Here is a 6,682-nt window from a genome sequence, read left to right on the forward strand (position 1 = left end):
TGTATGCATTACCGCGTGACTGAATATACTGCAACGATACATTAAAAGCAGTAAAAAAGTGAGTTTGTTGTGCACTTGATCTAGATTTACTTATAGATCGTGGCTTTTTACCGTATGTTAAGCTATTTGGATTGTGGATGCATAAACATGTTTATGCAACTTGCTTTTCATTCTTCAACGAAGAGCAGAGTGTTTTTATTTTATCTTATTTTTTTTTCAATTCGTTATGCTTTTAAGGTATTTTTGGGGTTTTAACAAATGCTGTTTGTTTAATTGCACACATGCAATCATTTGCATGCAAATAACAACACAACAAATCGGGTAGATTGCCGATGTTGATAAAACTTGTGACCCAAAACTTTTATGCATTTGAAACGAAGAAAAACTATTAAAAAGACTGCATATTTGGAATCTACAAAACACGTAAATGGCCTGAACGTATTAGTATCCCAGGGACCTAAGCGTTAAATTTATTTGATCGCTCAAGTATAAAACATTTATGCGTCGAAACATAAAACAAAGTTTAGCTTCTGGCAAATTATTTACTCTTTAATTAAATCCATAGTTTAAGAAGTCCTGTATCAACATGCCAGAAGCGAAAGTACAGATATATTTAAATTAAGTACGTGCACGAATACTAAAATGATATTTGAATATCCCTTTTCATGATTGAATATATTCGAACATTTGTTGCTTACACTTCAGATTCTAATGTCTAAAACTTACGAACGTTGAGAAAACAAACTCTTTCTGATTGCCATAGACACCACTATAGATTGTGTCGTCCATGCCTCCTTGAAAAAGTAAATACAGTAAGAATTGTGGTCATATGGTACTTTATACAGTCTATTTTCATAAGGTATAAGATATTTCAGATAATTATATAACTCAATTTCAAATACATGCCCATCATCATTATTCCCTTGACCGGTCTACCTGGTAAAGGAAATGAGGTACGACGACACAGAGGTTATCCGTCAGTCAGGTCTGATGTTGGGCTTCTTACAGTAGCTTATCCATAAACAGGGACGTACACTCTTCCACATTGTCCAGCTAGTTATCCTTCGCCAGAGGCGGAGGGATATTGTTTTGGCGTTGTCCGTCCGTCCGGCACTTTTGTGTCCGGAGCCATATCTTGGAAGTTCTTTGGTGGATTTCATTTAAACTTGGTATGAGTATATATATGCATAAGAGGATGATGCACGCCAAATGACATTGTACACCATCTGTTAAAAACAGACTTATGGCCCTTTGTATCTTGAAAAAATGCTTTTTAGTGTCCGGAGCCATATCTTGGAAGTTCTTTGGCGGATTTCATTGAAACTTGGTATGAGTATATATGCATAAGAGGATGATGCACGCCAAATGGCATTGTACACCATCTGTTAAAAACAGACTTATGGCCCTTTGTATCTTGAAAAAATGCTTTTTACTATAGGCACTTTGTGTCCGGAGCCATATCTTGGAAGTGCTTTGGCGGATTTCATTTAAACTTGGTATGAGTATATATATGCATAAGAGGATGATGCACGCCAAATGGCACTGTACACCATCTGTTAAAAACAGACTTATTGCCCTTTGTATCTTGAAAAAATGCTTTTTACTATAGGCATTTTTGTGTCCACAGCCATATCTTGGAAGCGCTTTGGCGGATTTCTTTGAAACTTGGTATGAAATAAATTGTGAAGGCTTAAGAACCTTCGTTTGTCTTAGTTTTGTGTTATTGTCCTCCGTCCGTCCATCTATCATTATGTTCATCCGTCCAATTTGCACCCATCCTCAAACAAAGCATATGTTGCGGGGGATACCTTGGGCCTTTCAGGCCCTCTTGTTTTTCTTCTGACCGCCTCAACGGAGACCTCCCTATAGCGTGCATTTGATCACACTCTTTGACATAGATGCGTGTCTTGTCCAAACCACGCCAGCTTTCGTTATTTGACGGTTGTCCGTAATGGCGCTTGTGGGCAAACAAGAGCTGCTGTCATGTTGCGGACGAACTCGTTGGACGTGTACTCTATGTAGGAGATGCAGAGCAGTCTTCGGTGTAACTTGTTTTCAAAGGCCTGGACCCTGCGTTCTGTGTCCAAATTAAGCGTAGAGGTCTCGCAGCCGTACAGTAGGACGGGGACTACGAGGGATTTTTACAGCCTGTACTTGGAAAGCTGATGAAGATGCTTATCCACAACCTGCTAAGCCTGGTAATTGCTGTCGCAACCATGACAATTCTTGTTTGGACCAAAGCGGTACTGATACCATTTTTATAGGGTCACTCCCAAATATTTGAAGCTGGTCACTTTTCCCAGCTTCACGGCGTTCATGGTGATGTTTGCACTGGTGGTTTTAGTGCTGTTCACCATTATCTTCATATTCTCAATACTAGCCTCTATCGCGCATGTTCATAGCTGCTCTTTAACAAAGTCTGTTGATGAGGTCTTTGAGTTCACTGCTGAAGCCACCTATATGGTCAATGTCATCAGCGAATCTCAAGTTGGAGATGGGACCTTCCCCGGAAAAGATGGAGGTTTTTGGTGGTTTTGGACGGTCTCCTGCATTATCTTCATACGGGATATGTTAAACGGGATGGAGAAGATCAGGCATTCATGGCGGATTTACTTCCATCCTATATCAAATTGCTTGTTGCCTTCGTCTGATCGCTTGAGCGTGCGAAATAATTCCTAACACGAGAGGGTGGCATGGTGAATTACTTTCACTTAGTAGTGGATGTAATTTAAATTTTAGATGCATTTACAAACTAGGGTTAGTTTGAAATGAACGCCCTCGAAGCTAAAGAAATGTTTTCTCGTTGCAAACACATTTAAGTGGTTAATATTTGAGTTACTTAATACTAATTACTGTAGGTGCATTTTTTTTTCAATTTTGAGAGATCCTTCCTCACCTGATGCTGCATAATGTGTGGACCCAGCCGAGGTCCCAGCACTCCTACCTAATTAACTATCAATACTCACTGAATTATGAAGAAATGTGAATGAAAGATAGTCAAATTTGGTGTGGCCTCGTGCTGTGAGGGACCACCGTGGGTTCCGGGAAATAATCCCATCTGTCAGATATGGTTACCGCCTACCAAACTCACATGCGCCGGAACAGGGATCGAACTGTTTGCTTTAAAAAAAGAGACACTGCTTTCGTCACCAACTGACCAAGTTATTTGTCGCTGATTTGAAGTTAAATTCTCTAATTCCACCTAATCAAGAAAAATAATGCTAATAACCTTTTTGTAATATGTGTAGTGTACATAATGACAACAACAACATGTATGAGCTTTTAAATGCATACAGATGCTGTTTAGCATTTTACAAAGAAAACATAATTTTCGTTCCAACGTGTCTCGTACAAAAGTCTTACATATTCTAAAAAAAGACACAACACAACAGATATTGACAGAAATTCTGTATACCATTGATTGCTTTTTGTGTTTTTCTTCGTTTCAGAAGCGTATCAGCTGTCAAGCGCGGTGCATCACGCTAAGCATTCCATCTGAGCAAAACTGAGAGTTTGGGTTTCCAGAAAACACCTAACGTGCGATTTTGTGGCATATAGGAGACATCCACTCCTCTTTTTTAACTCGAGGGAACGACTTAGTAGCTCGCGTGAACGAGTTAATTACGACTTAATTACTAAGTCGAGGGAACGATATAGAATAAAGAGAAGTGCAAAACTATATACATGTATCTTACTCTCATAGTGTCGGTTCTCCTCATAGTATCGTGCCTTAAAAAAAACCTTCAAGAAGTGCTGGAAAGTTAATGTGTTTTTTTTTCAATTTTTAGAAGTTGTAAATTATTTGATCTAATTCCAGCTCCGAATCCAGCCTGCTCTTCGGTCAGCAGATCCTCTGCCATACTTGACCATCCATTACGAAGATCATTCTCGTGATCATTCTCGTGATTTCCGGTGGTCGTTGGAAAGTAGGTCATGTTTATTCCAAGGTGATATTATGATTTTTAATTACGTAACACACAATTATGTTAGTTTGTTTATGGAAAAGTAGCTTTATCAAATGTTTTATATGCCGCTTATTTTTGAATGAAATGTAAAAATATTTTAAGAACAACATGAGCAAGAGTTTCATTTTTCTATTAAGTTAATTTTTTTAGAACAAGCACATGCGCATAGTAACAAATCTTAGCGACCAATAAGACAGGCCGATACTATATGACAATTGTACATGAAACATATTACTACAGGGAGCTAAGTTTAGTCAGTATTTTGTCAAAATATTGCCGATTTAAAGGAGGGTTACATTAAAGAAAAGGAGAGAACAACATGAGCAAGAGTTTCATTTTTCTATTAAGTTAATTTTTTAGAACAAGCACATGCGCATAGTAACAAATCTTAGCAACCAATAAGACAGGCCGATACTATATGACAATTGTACATGAAACATATTACTACAGGGAGCTAAGTTTAGTCAGTATTTTGTCAAAATATTGCCGATTTAAAGGACGGTTACATTAAAGAAGAGGAGAGAATTTTAGCTAACTCGAGAATACGACTTTCTAACGCGTGGGAACGAGTTAGCTATATCGTGGAACGACTAACTAAGTAAAGGGAACGAGATAGAAAAAGATGAATGCACAAGTAAATAAAAGAGGAGTGCAATTAGAAAAAAAAGCAGTGCAGTAAATTGTTTTTTCGTTCACATTGTCCATCAAGCTTTTCGTCTGACGGCCTCGACGGCGACCTCCCTTTAGCGTTCTCTGAATCACAGTCCTTCAGATAGTCGTGCATGAAAAGGTGACTTGTCGTGTCGATCCGAACCAAGCCAGCATTCGTCTATTGACGGTCGCCAGACGGGGACTCTTGTGGGCCAACAAGTGTTGAAGTCATGTTCCGGACGTGCTCGTTGGTCCTGTGCTCTGTGTAGGGGATTTGGAACAGTTTTTGGAGACACTTCTGTTCAAAGGCCTGTATCCTGCTTTCTGTGTCCGCGCAAAGCATCCGGGTCTCGCAGCGGTACAGAAAGATGGACACGACGAGGGTCTTGTAGAGTATGTACTTGGTGGGAAAGCTGAAACAGCTGCTTGTTCACATCCTGCCTAGTCTGGCCGTCGCTGCGGTCGCCAATGACATGCATATACCAATCTCGGCGGCACTGGTTCCATCATATAACAGGCTTGCTTCCAAATACTTGAAGCAGTGAAGCTGTTTGTTATATTGTTCACCATGATCTTCGACTTATCAATGCTGACTTCCATCCCGTATGCTCCTGGTCTTTCATAGAGTATGTTGATGAGATATTGATGTTCAATGCTGGTGGCACCCATGTGTTCAATGGCATCATTAAATTGCAAGTTGGAGATCGGTCTGCCACAGATTGAAATAGATGTGCTGTGGTCATGGAGAGTCTTCTCAAATAAACGATTAATCAGGACGGAGGATAAATGAGTGTTGACTACTGTATCAAGAATCTTTATTTTTCAATCAGAATGATAGAAATATCTAAAACATAGTATTAATGAAATGAAAACAGAATGAGATTATAATGAGCAATACAATATTAATATAGCCCTATAGTCATATTCCGCTAGTGGAAAGCAGACACGCCTCACCCGCTGATGGCCTGACGATGCCCCCCCCCCCCACCTCCTGTCCAATATTCACCGGAAATCCTCTTATAACATGCCACATGCCATCATGTAGAAGACAAGTTTGTGTTGCAGGTGTCTTTCAATGATGACTCTTCAGTTGAAGATATGTTCCACTGTGCTCCGCCCAGCTCCGAATCCAGCCTGCTCTTCGGCCAGCAGTTCCTCTGCCGTACTAGCTTCACCATCATTGAATGGTTAACAATACATGGATTCCAAATTAGTTCCAACGATAACACTATTCATTCTTTTACGTTGGTGACGGTGTTTTGCTTATCGTGTTACTATCATTTTACTTGCAAATAAATGATGTAAAGGGTTTGTGTATCGCCGCACATGTCAATGTAGTTTAATTACCATTCATGTTTTGAATGTACTAATATCATTTACATGCCTATTCTAAAGGTTCAGCCGAGGAAGCCATGGTTGAAAGGAAAAAGGCTCATATGAGTACCGATTTATACATTTTTGTATGTGTTATCCGTGATAATATGAATTAAGAAAGTCTGATGATATAACTTAACGTTTATTTTCCTTCAAATCGTTAATACCCCGGTCACTACAAACTAAGTGTATGCTTTGTATATAACGAATAGCTAAAGCATTTTTGCAGTTGTGACACGATTTTGAAACTGGGGACAAAAGATGAGAGAACAATTATACCTCGCGAGTTACCTGCATTTATAAAATAGATCAAATGCAAACAAGTCTATTGTACTTGTATACAATAATACAATATTTTTTGTCACATCATGTTGTTTTTGCTTATATTAAATCATTGTATGCTTTAATGAAAAGCTAAAGCTAACAAACATTTATGATATTATATCTTACAGCTTGAAGATGTAAAAAATGAGTCTATTTCATTAAAACATAAAATTCATTTTATTGTTTAGCTTAAAATGCGTGAAATTAAAAGCACTTACATGTTTTGTGAAAATGTCCTGAAGAGTGTTGTTTCATAACCATATATCGCCATCAAATAGACTTTGGCCTGTATACTATTTAACACCTTTGGTCACGTTAGCGGATTTTTGTTTCCAAATAAAGCTCATGCGGTGTTTTTCTTTATCCCC

The 6,682-nt window shown here is 38.7% G+C and overlaps 1 protein-coding gene across 7 annotated transcripts in view; it reads right to left on the reverse strand.

Moving 5' to 3' along the window:
* The window catches only part of LOC127837691 (3-oxoacyl-[acyl-carrier-protein] reductase FabG-like), a 325,705-nt gene that overhangs the window by 62,541 nt on the left and 256,482 nt on the right, over window positions 1-6,682 (reverse strand). The window lies entirely within an intron of this gene.

Source organism: Dreissena polymorpha, chromosome 7 (assembly GCF_020536995.1).
Source record: "Dreissena polymorpha isolate Duluth1 chromosome 7, UMN_Dpol_1.0, whole genome shotgun sequence".
In the NCBI taxonomy this organism is placed as follows: Eukaryota; Metazoa; Mollusca; class Bivalvia; order Myida; family Dreissenidae; genus Dreissena; species Dreissena polymorpha.